Source organism: Rhea pennata, chromosome 16, assembly GCF_028389875.1.
Source record: "Rhea pennata isolate bPtePen1 chromosome 16, bPtePen1.pri, whole genome shotgun sequence".
Lineage (NCBI taxonomy): Eukaryota > Metazoa > Chordata > Aves > Rheiformes > Rheidae > Rhea > Rhea pennata.
The window spans coordinates 13,338,168-13,354,090 of NC_084678.1; the positions used below are offsets into that span (position 1 = coordinate 13,338,168).

General features: G+C 37.3%; 1 long non-coding RNA gene across 1 annotated transcript in view; it reads right to left on the reverse strand.

Annotated features, from left to right (window-relative positions):
* Positions 1-3,506: 3,506 nt before the first annotated feature.
* Positions 3,507-15,923, reverse strand: part of LOC134147706 (uncharacterized) — a 233,827-nt gene continuing 221,410 nt past the window's right edge. The window contains exon 3 of the long non-coding RNA XR_009960050.1: positions 3,507-4,052. This is a non-coding gene — a long non-coding RNA (uncharacterized LOC134147706). The remainder of the gene's footprint in view (positions 4,053-15,923) is intronic.

Consider the following 15,923-nt stretch of genomic DNA (forward strand, 5'->3'; position numbering starts at 1 on the left):
ATCAAATTCATTTTACATTCTTCTGGGTAAATGTTCCAACAGACAAATGCTCCAAAACCTCCATTTTCGTGCTGGGGGACATTTGTGAGTTCAGGAAGTACTGATCTGGATCTATCCAAACTGTTTTATCTAGAGTTAATACTGCAAATACAGAAAATCAGAATATATATATTAAGTCGGCTGAAGTAAACCAATCCAGAGTCCAGTCATGCTTATATGGAGCTGCACCCAAGCCAATAAGCCCTGAGAAGCTTCCACAAGTGACCACAAAAAGGAGTTTCGAAGCACTAATAAATAGATGTGGCATCTGACTACCTGCAACACACCTCTTGAGGACTGGTCTCAGTGCAATATTTCATGCATAAATACAATTTTGGTCTACTGACAAAATACTTAATTCACCAAGTCCACCTTTACTGACTAAGCTAATATGCTTGAGAGAATTAAGAAAAAGCAGCAAGGCAACGCAGTCAGGCAGAGTTTTAATGAACTTGTTGCTTCCTCATTTTGAAATTCAAACACATGAGGAGCGAAATGGCTGGGGCATGGGCCACTGTGGAAGAAATACTGGAGGAAGGACTCTGATAGCTATCTGCCAGAGGACAAATCTGTTATCCAAGCAACCAAAGAGAGGAAGCATCATTCTAAAGTATAGAAATTCAGGACACAAGAATGCCTAACAGCGATGGGCTGCTGGAGGTAGACTGAGTATAGCTGCAAAGTTCAGATAGCAGCACTTCTTAATCAGTCATGGATAGTTTAGGGAGCTAAACCTGAAGAGCTGCATTTTTAGAGCAGAGAGCATCACCACAGAGAGACCACTGGTGCCAACTCCCTTTGCTAAGAAAGCAGAAAGATAGCAGAGGCTTGCAAGATTAGCTGATGAATGGATGCTGAAGCCAACAGAGATAATGGTCTAAAAAATGGGCACAAAGACACTAGGGAAGGTGCAGGTTTGTGAAGTGTGTCTCCCAGTGGCAGTGTCAGAAGGAGGACATTAATGGTTCTCTACTGCAATCATTATATCTCTTGGGAACACCCAGGGCAACACAGCAAAACCAGACCAACAAGATATGTCTCTCCCAGACAGAGCCAAGTGGAATTTATTATTAACTATTTAGTTGTACATGGCACCAAATGAAAAGCCAGTCACCTTACAGAACGGAAATAGATTCATAGGTGCCTTCCCCTCCTCCAAAAACTGAGTCTTTATTATGCAATGCAGGCAGAATTAGGAAAACAAATTAGGGAAACAAAGATTTCATAGAACTGCACAACTTATTAACACTGATCACAAGTCTGCATTAAACATACTCAACTCAAAAAAATATAGAAAGCAATAAACTGTTCCAAGAGTTCCTAACCCTCTTTTTTTTCTGTGGTAGAATCTAGCTATCCTGCCAAAAAGCAGAAATATAAATAAGTCCTAAAAGCAATGGAATCCTTATAGTACTCTGTCAGACTCAAAGAATATGACTTCATCATCTAAATCAATCAAGCAATAAGATTAATCAGAAAACATGAAACTTTATCAGTGATGGTCTGCAGGATTGTATGATTCCTGCAAATATTAATAAATCTATCAACAATAAAAGTAAGATTTGCTCCCCAACTCAAAGCCACAGATCAGATCATGCTTTAATTTGGTTGTAGAGTTGGTATGTTCTGGTATGTTTTAGACAAAATGAGTCTGAATGTAAAGCACAGGCTTACTAAATTGATGAGATTGCTGGCAAATCATATTTTTGTGAAAACTCTGCTGCTTTCAAGCTGTAATATGAAAGGTTTATGTTTTTAAGTGTTACTGCTGATACTGACCTTATGTGCCTTCCCCCTAAACTTACAAGCAAACTATGATCACTACCATCTACCAATTTGAGAGTCAAGTTAAAACCTAACTTTCAAAAGAATCAGAATGATACCTAAACGCAACTTCCATAATCCTCTCCAAGTGCTTTCCAACACAGTGAGATTAAACAAAATATTTTTCTTCAAGCTCTGTTTGAAGGGGATATAGGATGAAAATAAATGTACATTGCAAGATGTTCAGATAGGAGGTAGATACATTTATATGCAACAAATAACTACTTTAATAGATTGCATCTCCTTGGGGTTGTGCAGAAGTCCTTTCTTCCAACCTGAAAAGATCTCAAGGCATTGGCAAGGGTAGCCAGCTAGTACCTTTGCTTTATCTGCTTAGGTGGAGCATTTACAGTCATTGATTCTATGCACTCTGCATGATTTACATTGTATTGAGATTATATAAAGGCAATGCTTTTCTACTCTTTCTCCTAAACGAGGATTAGATGGAGCTCTGCTAATAGCACACATTTTGGGAGAAAATGTAAATGCCATTGTTTGTGAATGTTACTAGATGATTTTGTCCAATAACAGAACAAAAATATTTGACAAGTCATTGTAGCTGAGCCATTTTACATCTCACCTAATCAAAACTGTTAAGAAATCAATTCTTAATATAATGGTTTTGCACCAGCTGTGTAATTTCATTCACAACTTTACTTCACCTTTAAGTGTTTTCAAAAGCCCTCAAGACCTTCCCAGGAGGAAGCTTGGGGGGGGGGAAAAAAAGGCATTTTCTCCTCTGCTTTGTGTACTACTTTGTTTTGAGCATATTCTCAATTGCCAGTGCAGTTCAATATTGAAAATTTCTATATATCTTACTTTTTTTGGCTGCCATTGCCAAACAGGCCCTTTTATTCACTGAATAGAATTATCTGCTAGCAATAAGGGACATTTAATTTTCACATCAGGTTGCAGAACAGTTTTTAAAGTTATTATAAATACTTCTTTACTTTATAATCTTTTATTTCACATAGAGCTATGCATAGAGGAATGATTATAGTAAACAGCATCTGCAGACTTTTGATGTATTCAATGAACATTTCCAGCTTTACCTAACACTGGATTTCTTTTAATGAATAGTTCACATGGCATGTATCAGCTCATAAGTTTCATTTTCATTTTAGATATGCAGGCCTTAACATCTTCTGCAGCAATTTATAACATTGGGAAGGATAAGACCATTTTAAAAACATAAATATAACATTTAATTCTTAATGCCAACACCATACTCAACGTGCTACGGGGAAAAAAAAAAAAGTTCTTTAAACCAGTAGTAAAGTTTTTAGGCTTCTTTAAAGGAGAAAAAATCCCCAAAATCAAAAACAAGCCTGACATGACTATAATACTGTTTCACAATTCACACACAAACCACAGATTTCCAGTTTTCTGTTGATAGAGAACAGCCATCCACAGTGTTAAAAAAGCAGTTTCCCTGTTAGTTGCCCTAACAAAGTTTCAAACTATTCATACACACAGGCATAAATCAAGAAAACAACAGTGGTGCAAGATGTTACATGTAAGTTATACTAAGACGTTAAAGAAAACCATCTGGGCATAAAATGTAAGTATAGCTAGCATACAAAAAGTAGGAGGAAAATAAAACCAACCACACATTTCAAATACCCCAAATATAGAGCCTTTATTCTGTAAGACCATTGAATTTTAACTCCAAGCATCCATTTCAAATAAAATGCACTGAAATAGCACTGAATACAGAGATAGTATTGCATCCAAACAGCTCTGAAACAGAATACAAAGGTTTACATTCATGGCTTTTTGCTCATCTTTCAATTTATATAAGACATAAATTATGAATAAGATATTTCCTTAAAATAGAAATCATCAGGAAATCTTCAGTGATGATTGAGAATCAAAGCTGAAGCTTAGCAGCTTTTTTATATTTCAGTTGCACTGAGAGACCAAACACTGAGGCAGCATTCACACAAGACACCAAGAGAACTTGCCTCAAACAGCTTATAACCTAAATAGACAGGGCTAAGGAATACCACTCACCCAGCTTTTAAGATACTGCCAGAAAGAGAGAGTGACATCTCCAATCATAACGGGAAATTTCAATCAGAGTTAAGCTTAAAAGGTTTGGTTTAGCTTACTATATTGATGTATCTTCTGGTCCTGAATGACAGAGCAACCCGGACACGTTTTATAGACCCAAGAGTTTTTAAATACTCCTGTAAAGCAGAAAGAAAGAACAAAATTAAAAAAGTAAATACACATCTCATTGGAGATTGCCTCAATGAAGGAAAGTTAGAAAATAAACCTCAAAAGGTACTATGATTCGTAAAGCTACCATGTTTCAGCACTATCTAAACCAAAAAAAAACTCTTCTAGTAATAAAATCAAAAACCTAAATCTTAAAAGTATAAAATACGAGAACTCAGGACTTTTCATGCTGACTTAGTTCAGATCACTTGCATGAGCAACATACTTGAGTTTTGATTACATAGCTACATTTTTTTGTTTATTTATTTACTTTTAAACAGGATGCCTGCTTGGGTTTAACTTAGTTTGTGGAAAGAGGAGTAAGGAAGATTTTAAAAACAAACAAAGTACAAATAGCCAAGTCAAAACAACCCCCAAAAAAAGCTATACAAAAGTCCTCTCTCTAGGATCTGGTACCTTTGGTACCAGATGTGTACCAGATGTAGTACCAGAACGGCACACATTCATCTTCCCTTAGAGCTAATGTAGTAATCAGGAGCCACCAGACTGTTATCCTTGAAAGAGCTCAGCTAACAGATGATGAGACTCAGTTTTTCACTGATTTCAGAGAGATTTATTGAGACAGGGAATTCTGGCTTCAGCTCCCGCTTCAAGAAGGGAGTACATGATCCCAATTATAAATTGTACTGTGACTGCAGCAAATGATGGCTTAACAGCATTTAGAGCTGAAGTTTAAAATCCTCATGCAGTTTGCATAAAACAGATGTGAATTTTCAAACTAAACAGAGTTTTGGTAAGAGGAAAGAAGCTGAAACAACTGCAGAAAGCACTGTCTTCCCCTGCTTCTGAGGAATCAAAAAGCAAATGATGGCTGAGAGTTAATGTAAAAAATTTCAATTTTCTTGCTGAGCTGTTCTCATTCTTTTTCCAGCAAATCTTCCCATCCTGGTTTTTATATTTTTAAGAAACTCCAGCTATGTGTGACTTTGCTGATAACCCTATTTAACAATATGTTTTTCCTCCACAGATATGCTTTTTGATACATTCAGCTGTGTTGAAATTATTGTCCCAGATATTGTAATAATTTGCCTGGAATCTGCATCCCTTCTTTACCCATTTATTTCTGTATAGAAGCCCTAATGCATCTGTACTTGGATCTCAGGTCACCAATGTGCTTTTTTCTCCTTCCCCTCCTAGATAATGTAACATGGCGCAGCCTGAGCCATTCCCTGGTGAGACCGTCTTTTCCAAACAGATCAGTCTCTGAATTTAATTGCATTTTGGCTTCATTATGCTTTAGTTATTATTGGAGGCTGCTCATATTGAACATGTTTTGTATAAAAAGAGTTACACTGTGAGCTATTTATTCTGTCCAATGTCCAGCAAAAGTGTTTCATAGTATATTTTCCTTTTTTAGTCAATCTTTTCTAAACTATTTGATCTATCAGTGCCTTCAGTTTCTCATCTGACCAAAACTATAGCCTTGACCACGAAGAATACAAACAACTAGAATGGAGGAGGGAGGAACTGCTTCTTCTCAGGCACACACAACATATCTAGCAATTACATCCTTCTCTTGGTTTTGCCCTCTAAGTTGATGTTATAAAGCAAACAGTAAAATGAAATAAAAAATAAAATAGCTTCACGTCCTTTTCAGGAAGGCCTGTATAGCCCAATGCTCTTAGAGTCTGTTCTTTAGCTGCAAACAATTTATAATGATCATTAATTTGTGAGGTCATGGTGAATGTCAGGGAGGAGAAAGTAACAAAATAAAATACTGCATAAAACAAAAGTGTTCATGAATAGCTGGCAATTAGACCTGAGCCTTAATAGAAAACCATAAATTTACAGTAGATTTTTTTTTCTGCATTAGAAATATAACATACCCCTTAATTAAAGTTTATTATGTTTCTGTTAAGGCATTGACATGAATCTATGTAGAAAGAGGAATGGAGATTTATCATGCATGATATGGCATTGCCTTGAGTGGTGCTGGATTGAGAAGTGTTTTTTGAGAACAGTTTGAACTGTGACCCAAACTTTTCATGAACAACATTCTCAATGGGTTCTCATACACTCAGAAATTACAGGAACTGTTAGTCTGAAAAAAAACCTATCCAGAATATCAAGGAAACAACTTCTAAATTTTGGAAAAATACACACGAGAAGCAATAATGGCATAGTGCAGTGGTACCAGAACACTAGAATACAGTTACGAGTAGATCAACTGAGGATTCAAGGAAAACCCAACCAAACAAAAACAAACAAACTAAAAAGCTTCTTATGGTTTTAATGTAAAATCATGGGGGATTTATGCATATGAGAAGCATACTGAGTTTAAACAGCGTTATGCTCTTTATCCCACTGAGAACCGCAATATCTGGACATTTGGCATAGCTGCTGTGCCTGTGTATACTCACAGTTTGCTAACAGGAACCACAAACAATACCTCTGACAACTGTAAATCTGTTACATTATTTGTGTTGCTTCCTCATAACTTCTCCTCCCTGATCTTGCTTTCTCAACTTACTTTTCTGGCAGAACTCAGTAGACTAGTGATTTTATTAATATTTTACTTTCTCTGTTAGATCTTCCGGAGTAGACAGTTTACAGAAGAATAACTCACTATATTTGATGCCAACTCTTTTTAGCATTTTTATTATATTCCGCAGATTTAAAGGTCCTGATACATTTTTTGATTAACAAATATAAGCTATCTGAAGAAAATATATTAACACAATAGTTAACTACAATTTTTAATAACTCATGCTTTAGCTTTTTGCTTTTAGTTATTTGGCAAAATAAATTATCCGAATGAGTCTGTATCTGATCAGATACTTATTATATTAGTTATTCAGTGAGTAACAGACACAGCTATTATTCAGTTAATATCTTAGCCTGTTTGACTGGAGCCAACAATAATCTTCATCGCTCTTACAGCTATCTTATGATACGACAGTGGCCATCACTATTATGGCAATGATAGACATAGGATCATTGGGACAAGGATTTTACGGTTCGTAACAAAATCCAGAAGAGTCTTGTGTCCTCTTCAGCTAGACACCATTAACACATAGTCACAACCAGCCTAACTTTCACTGGTAGAGACAGAAAGTTAACCTTGGCTTGCAAAACTGCACACATCAAAAGCAGAAAATCTGACTCCTCAACACATATTCCAAGTCTAAGAAAAGATAAACCAATGAAATAGAAAAGTGCCACAATAATAACAATTTATTTCAGAGCCAGGGATAATAAGCTTCATTATGGCCTTTCTAATGTGCAAAATGCTTTTATTCAAAACTCAGAATGCACGTAAACAATTGCCCTTAAGAGGGGGAAAACTATGATCACTACTCTATTCTTCTTCTAATACAAATTTGTGTACACACAAGCTAATAGCTTGTGATGTATTCTTGCTAACAGCTGTGATGTATTCACTCGTTAGCTGTGCAAAGTATATTCAGTATTTAGAAACAGATAAAAGCATATTTTTTTGTAAGTGAAAGTCAATAAATATACTGACTGGAACGCAGTTGATTAGATGAAATACTGCTTTATACATTCTCCCAGTTTTACACTTGACTACTAATTACTCTCCAAGCACTGTTTTCCAACTAGTTTTTCATTCATCCGAGCAGTTTCACTCATCAAGGTTACCTAAATTCCTTGCTTATTTGAGACAGGACTAAAAGACCCCTAAAATATACTACACACGATATTGCCTACTTTTTCCATAACCACAAGGCCTGTCAAAGAAAGAAACTAGATGAGTTTGACATGATTTGTTCTCAATTAATTTATACTGGCTGTTACCTCCTTATTAAATAACTTATATAGTTTGTTTCTATGATTCCTCTGAAAATAGAAGTTGCAGCTGACTGTCCTACATCCTCTCTTTTCTACCCCTTCCTGCTTCAAAGACTAACATCATCCCAGCCTTTGAACTCTTATTCGTTCTCCATAATTTCTTAAAGACAGCAACACACTAAAATAATAATACATTCTACTACTACAATATACCACTTTGCAGGTATTATTCAAAGCCTCATTCAACATGCTGGGTTAACAGATTAAATTCAGTGGACAAATAATGCACATAGACTATTACCAGAGTTGTACATGTCCCAGTCTTTCTTCATTCTCTTCCTTACCAAACCCTTCAATCAATAAAACTACTCTGAGTACTCGCCTTTTGTTCTAAGTTACCTCAATACTATTTTTAATACCTGCCACAGTGTATTTTCTAAAACCTACAGAAAGTAAGACTGTACTCAGAAATAATTTCAGATTGCCTCTCTCTGCCACGTCCTTAACAGTAATAAAGCCATGGCCTGAAAATGTTTGCAGTTGATGGATTTCTGCAAGAGAAATAGCATAATACCTAGAAAGCTCAAATGACAATCAACTAATCTAAACAGTGTGGTGCCTGGTTAGCTATTTGCTCTCAGAGGCACCAAGCAGAAGCAAAATTCTAGTTATGCTGACCGTTAAGAGAAGAGATTAGTATCTCATTTTCTTCCTCCATCATGTTTCTTCTTTCTTTCCTCTGCTTCCTCTATTAATTTTACTATTGTAATTTTTTACTCTTTGTTTATTCCTCTTCCTTCTTTCTTTTGCTGTCTTCATAAAGAAAAGTTACTTCTGTGATGGAGGAGTTAACTGACTTTCTACTGCCTTGCCTATTGTTTTTTCCATTATCTTTCTGTTTACTCTTTTTATATTCTTTCTAAAATACTGCTACCTTATCTCTCTTATCTTGATCAATGCCCCAGTATTATTCTTCCCTAGCAACTAACATTCTTTTGGCACCCACTCTTTTCTCATCATCTGACTTACTATCGCTTGCTTTACCAATTCTGACAAGGTAGAGGGAAATGCAGTTGTGGAAAATGTGAGACAAGCAAAAGCTACATCAGTTGTATTCAAAATTTACATGCAGTCTGTATGCTGCCCTTAATCTTCTTCTACTTGTCTTCCTATCCTGTTCTTTCACCCACAGGGAAGACAGTTTATGGACTAAATACACAAAATATCTTGTGCACCTGAAGCATTCCATTGCTCTTATTCCTAAGCACATGTTACTAAAATGGATGTGAGGCTAAGATCCTCCAGAATAAGAAGAGTAATGTTAATGAGAGCGGGTAAACAGATTAATACTTCCCTTGCTGTACTAGCCTTGCATCCATGTCATAAGTCTGTATGTTTTGTTTTGCCCTCTTTGACCTCTTCTGGAAAGAGCTGCTTCTTTTCAACCATCCAGAAGGATGCTGCCAACTCTTGTTCTTCCAGCAAATGAGATCATACACAACATGACCACAGACATCAATTGCAAAACTATGTCTACCTTGGAAATCTGTGCCGTCTGTTATTTATTTTTATTTATTGATCTGGTAATCTGGATCTGAATAACAACGATCTCTTTGCCATAAGAAGATGTGCTGGGCCCACAACACACTTAAATGGATTTTTATGATGCAGAAAAATATGTGTGCACCCTGCACACATACAGAAAGGGTTAGATCACAGTGCACATACTTTGGCAATGTGTGACCTTCCTTAACCCCAATTAGTTAGATCGGCATCAGCTCTAGGACATACAATTTGTACAGACAGGCTGCAGTTGTTACCCCAGCTTTCACTCTACAGCCTCCTGCTCTCCATGCAGATGCTCCTTCTAGGTAGCAGAACGATTTAACCTACCAGCCTTTGTACTAAACTTGAAACTCACAGACGACTGAATGAGGACACTCATAACACAGATGCCCAACCTGGCCTTGTCTCTGTGCTCAGACATGTATGATTTCATCCTGCCTATTCAACAAATGGACTGAAGAAAATTTGGAGGATTATAATATCATGCCAATGCATAATACAATGTATCTAAAAAGCTAGATTCACTAACTAAAGATTCAGGTTCAATTAAAGCTTATCAGCAAAGAAAGCTGCTCTCAGAGGACTAGGTGTGAGCAGTGCTTGCAGTTTGTCATGTCACACTGTTTAAGTAATAAAGGTTCATTTGTCATTTTATTTTCCCCTTACTAGTTCATACAGGCAGACACTTGTTTATTTCTCTCTGAAAGTCTTTTCTTAGTGAGAGATAAGTTACTTGGGGAGAGGAAAGGTTAAATATTCAAACATGGTGTCAAGATTGTTGCTAGACTGATGAGTCTCAGCTGTGGATCCTGCAGAAAAGAGATGGTCAGAGACCTGTACTTGTATTTGAAATTAAACTTACCAAGAAGTTGCAATAGGGATGAACTAACTTCATAGGTAGCTGGTAACTCCAGCAGAACTTTTCATCTTTCCTTTTATATTATACTGCAAAGCAGCATCAGAAATAGACTTAACAAAAAATGTTAAGTACAAAGTTAGCCAGCAGATTTGCCACAGAGTAAAGATAGTTACGACCAACCTATTTGGTTTTCATTAGGTAAATAAATTTTTGGCACACAATATACTGACTGCTGCATATTTGTTGATAATCTTGTCCGCTCTTGCATACCACATCACCAAGCCACACCAAGAAAGAAAGAAAACCCTGCTTAACTAGGCAAATAGGAACTGATACTGCACAAAGGAGCCAACCACTTCTGCAAAGTCAGTCTTCAAGTTAAAAACCCAGTAGGTATTGTAAAGCTCCTTCATAACCAGAAGGGCTAAGAACCACATGTCTGGCAACACAAACATTAAACTATTATTCCAACAAAGCTGCCACATCACTGGACAAGTCCAGCCATAGAAAGCTGCATTGTTGTAGTCCCCCAGTACACGGCACGCTGTCGCTCCATCCAGATCCTAGGAGCACAGCAATGGCAAAACAGACACTCACCTCTTCAGTAGTCCAGTGTATCCCTGCGAGTGACCTCTCCACACAGACTCTGCTCCAAAATAGGGCTGCCCATTCAGGGTTTCAGGTCCTTTGGCTTTTCAACCAGTGCAAAAAATGCCCTCTTTCAAGGCATCCAAGCAGACTCCAGCTCAGTGCACTCCACCAAGTGAAGTTCTAAAGCAAGCGCTGCCAGAGAAAGCCATACATTTCACATTTTGCATAGTAGCCTGAGAGCCAGCCAAAGTTCTCAGGGCATACCTAGTCTCTAGCCACCTTCCTCCACCTTGCCTTTGCACCTCCCCTTCCTTGCATTTGCCTGACTCTTCCTTTTCCTCCGAGGACTTTCCAGCACTACAGCCTTCCCTAGCCTCTCACACTACAAACACTTGACCACAAGTTTCCTGCTAGGCCACTGAGGAGGGAAACTCAGGCCACAGCCCAACCCCTTAAATGGGCACACCATTCCTTCCCTCCTTCCATCACCCTACAGGCTGGCTTCTGCCCATGTTGACTTGCTTTGATACTCAGGTTTGCTTCCTTCTACCAGTGCACCTCCAGAAACAAGGTGTCCCTCCCAGGCATATCTGCCTCTCTGCCTTTCTTGTCTTTAAACACACCATGTTTTTTGGCAAGACAGCTACCTAAGGTCTTCTTATTTGCTGGCAGCTCTCAGTACCTATTCTTTACAAACACAAGAAGTGTTCAGATTCATCATATTTTGATAGGGAATTTTCTTTATTCAGTAACATGACCAAACCTGAATAAATCTCAATGGAATGGATTGTTTCATGTAACAATCATAGTAAATTCTCTTCTTATAAAATCCAGTTACTCCACAAAGACTGAAATTGTTTGGATCCAGGAAGTGAGGTCAGGTTCAGATCCTGGGGAGAGTGCTGGGGAGTGATAATAACACTTAGGGTTTGCATAGCATTCCTTATCCAGAGATCTGAGCTCTGTCTCCAGTATATTACAACAGCAGGATATGTTATCTTATGCAAACTCCTTCCTAAATTTCACAATAGCTGAAACAAGCAAGAATCATTAAATATGTGTGCTATTGCTCTGCTGCTATGAAGGCTGAAAAACAGCCATACAGTTTCTTCTTTCCTTTGCTTCATTTTTATCTAAATAATTTGTAATCTAGTCAGAGCAGAGGCAGACCTCCTCTGCTCCTCTTCAGAATTTATCAATTATTTACATTATTTTTGATGGTATATAAATATTAAAAATAATAAAAAGAAGGGGAAAAATAGAGATAGGTAACAGAACTCTCCACCTTTAAGTGAGTTACCAAATTACAACCCATACAAAATGCTCTGTTGCCCTTTTACTACATTTGGTTCAAAGGCCACTAAAGTCAATGAGATTCTTTCCACTAACATCAAAGGACTCTGAACAGGGCTGTCTGTAAAGGAGGGGAGACGGGATTAACTTCAGCTTTCTGAATATAGATCCCAAGCAAAAAGTAACTTAAATAATAATCAGAAGATAATGTTTTCTTGAGAAACTACTAATCTCAGCACATTTTTTCAGCTACCATCTATTAAGTTGCTTGCTTCATGAGAATGAGGCAGAATGCACCATTAAATGCACAATGTTTGCAGCCTTATATGATGTTTTCTCCCAATAACAGAAAATAACATTGTTATTATTGAGGAAGCAGGACAATGGGAAAAGAGATATGAATGTTGTACAATTGTAATAAAAGGTTGGATGCATTTAGTTAGTATCATATCTGTATTGATCAGGGTTTGCTCTTTGTCTGCTGTGAAGCTGTAAGAATAGATACCAGTGCCAACGATTTCCCCATTGCTGCCCAAATCCTACCACATATTTTAAATACAGGCTTTATTACTAACATAAATATATCATAGAAGATTAGTTTTTTAAGTAGCTCATCTCAGTAACGAACCTCGTTTAAATACAGTTAGAACTTCTTTGTAACTCATGACCATTTTCCATAGTCACCTGTGTGGTGAAGGTTAAATGCTGTGAAATTACTTCTATGGTCTCCAATTATTTCGCAACAACATGAGTGTATTATTAAAATGGGAATACCAGGGGCAAAGAAGTACTAAACAAAACCAAGATTATGCTCCTAATTGAAATGGCAGTCTAGGGTTCTCAAACGTAAAATCTGGAATCTGAACTTGCTTTTCTTAACACCATCTTTCAGCTGCTCCACATACCAGGACTCCTCAGCCTTGACCTCATCTCTTAAGATATACTCTCCCTTCAGTCAATTTTAAGTTCTTCTCAAATACACAATATTTACACCCAGTGATGGGGTAGATCTGCTTGCTGACTGTCTTCCTTTAAGCTGCTTGGGTGGCCCTAACAGTGGGGGGGGGGAAGTATCCTAGCACAGGAGGATTCCCACCGTGTGTGCGGACAGTGTAGCTGGCTCTTACAGTCCTGCTGTCGCTGTTCCTGCACAAGGGCAGGAAAGAGTATGTTGGAGGTGGGAAGATTAGAAGGTATGAAAACACAACTCACTTTGCATCACATGTCAACATAACTGATACTGATAGCCCGACATCCTCTACAACCACCTGAAGTCAAAACTGACCCTGGATTTTTAAAACATATTTATTGCTACTAGCTTAACCAGCATTCTTGATTTGTGACTCCTAAAGGGTCTCAAGCCTTCAAGTCATTAGGTACTACGTGACACAGAAAAATAACTTGATAATCAGTGTAAATGAGAATCAGGCCCGCAATGCTCAGAAGCATTAATTCCTTTGATGAGTCTCTCTTTCTTCCCATAGAATTTATGCCTTATCTTATTTTACAGCTTAAATAAGGTCATTTGACCAAAACCTTGCCCTTCTTAATTTCTGAACCCTGATAGCTAATTTCAGAATATATTTTATTACTTCTTTTGTTTACACAGCACTCTATCAGTGCTGATACAGCCTACCCTGGCTTTTCAAAGTTTAAACAGCACACAGAAGAAAAAGTGGAGCATTGTAGCAGATGCCTTCAAAGTGTCATTTAGAGAACAGAACAATATTTTTCAGGAAAATTTGAGCAAATCAACACATATGACAGCCTTTATTGGATTGTTTTTTGATATCCACCTTACAAATACAATTGTCATACAATGCTCATTTTTAACTTCTTATTCCGAGGATTACATTATTATTAACAACAAATATGTTGCAATGAAACAAAGCTAAATTAATTATTTAGAACTTAGAATCATGTCATTATTACCTATCACATCAGCAACATATAACCAGTACTTCGTATTGACTGCAGTGGGGAGTTTTGTTAAACAGTAATTAAACAATAAATTGCTATATTTTTCATTTTTCAGATAAGTTACAATGCAATCAATAAGTATTTGTCAAAATCAGTGCTGCAGCCAATAGTATCAGAGTACAATATCTAGAATGCCCTGATTTGAAGCAATAGATTTTTCTACTTACATAAGACAATGGATCTAACTTCAAAATATTCTTTTTTGAGAGAGAGCTATACTTTGTCACTATATCTTTCAAAATATCAGCAGCTATAGTTATGATGCCTAATTATAACTCTGTTCATGCTTTGAGGGCATGACACCAATACACACAAATCCACAATCCATTAAAGCAAGATGTATAAATGTGCACTTTTAAATCTTACAGTTCACTGCAATTGCTCACCCTTAAGGGTAAGTAAGCAGTTGCTTTGCTGTAGCAACCTTGAGCTCCAGTACAATGCTAGAGACAGTAATTTACATGGGATCTATTTTTCCCCCATGTTGGTTATTAGAACATCAGTGACTACAATGAAGATATTTAAGATGAGCAGAACTAAAATCACCGAAATATTTTCACAGCTCTGACTCAGTACTGGAATGTTGTCAATACCCAAGTTAAATACTTGCAACTATGTCCCAATGAACTGCACTCTCTGTAGTGAGTACAAGGCTTAGAAATTCACTGAAATCTTGTCTTTTCCAAATGGGCTTTCAAGATAAGGCTTGATTAATGCTTCTGATATTCCTATTTGATATTGCAATGCCTTGTCATTTTCACAAACTATGAAACAGAAGCAAGTTAAGTTTCCATTGAGAATGAGGGTCTCAGTAAAACTTGAGAAAAAGGAACTTTCTAGTTGTAACCCAATTTTTGACAGCCATCACGTTTTTGTTATTAGCCAAGAAGATGATAAATTAAAGTTCTGCTACAAAACTCTCAGATTAAAAACTGACAAAAGGCAAGGTTTAACAAACTGAGAGGAGGATTTTTTTTTTTTTTTTTTTTGGTAAGTGCTGTTACTAAGTAGTCCACACCAGAAGCCGGAATCGGGGCAGGGCCGGAGAAAGAATGTGATGTGGTGGTGAACAGTGGTATGCCTTTGGATAACATAATCTTAGTGATTCTGTAACTAGCTTTCTACCCACAAAAGAGATCTTAGAAGATATGCTGAATTGGCACAATAAGTAAGTTTGTTTGCAACTCTTTTTGTTGGTATTAAAACAATTTTGAATAAAAGATCCTGCTTTGATTTTAAATATCCTCGGTGAAGTTTGCTAACCTTTGCCCATGTGCTATCTACAAATATCTGTTCTCTATAATATGCTATAACATACTCACTGCTGTAAGAAAAGATAAAGCAAATTTCCTTAACCCTTAAACACAGTTATCTTATACTACAATAACAATTCGAGAGTATTGTCCCAAGCACAAGTGACAAGTATTGCAGAGTAAGAACCTCTTTCACCTTAAATTTTAAACTCTGAGTAGATTTGTCTGGCAATGAAGTGCCTGTAATTAACCAAGGAAAAGAAAGCAGTAGCGAACTGATGTCTTGATTTTCGTCTGGGAAATCACTAGCAGGGTTCAGGGAAGACTAAAAAACCAAAACAAAACAAAACTCAAACAACGCTCCCAAATCCATAGCACAGATTTGAGCCACAGGCTCGTGGTTTTATCACCCAAGCAATCTACCCCTCTAAAATCCCGCCGAGAACAACGGGACCAGGGATCGGCGCTGGCGCTAACAAAGGGGGGCTGGTCCCGCTCCCGCAGGGGATGCGCGGCCGCTCGGGCCG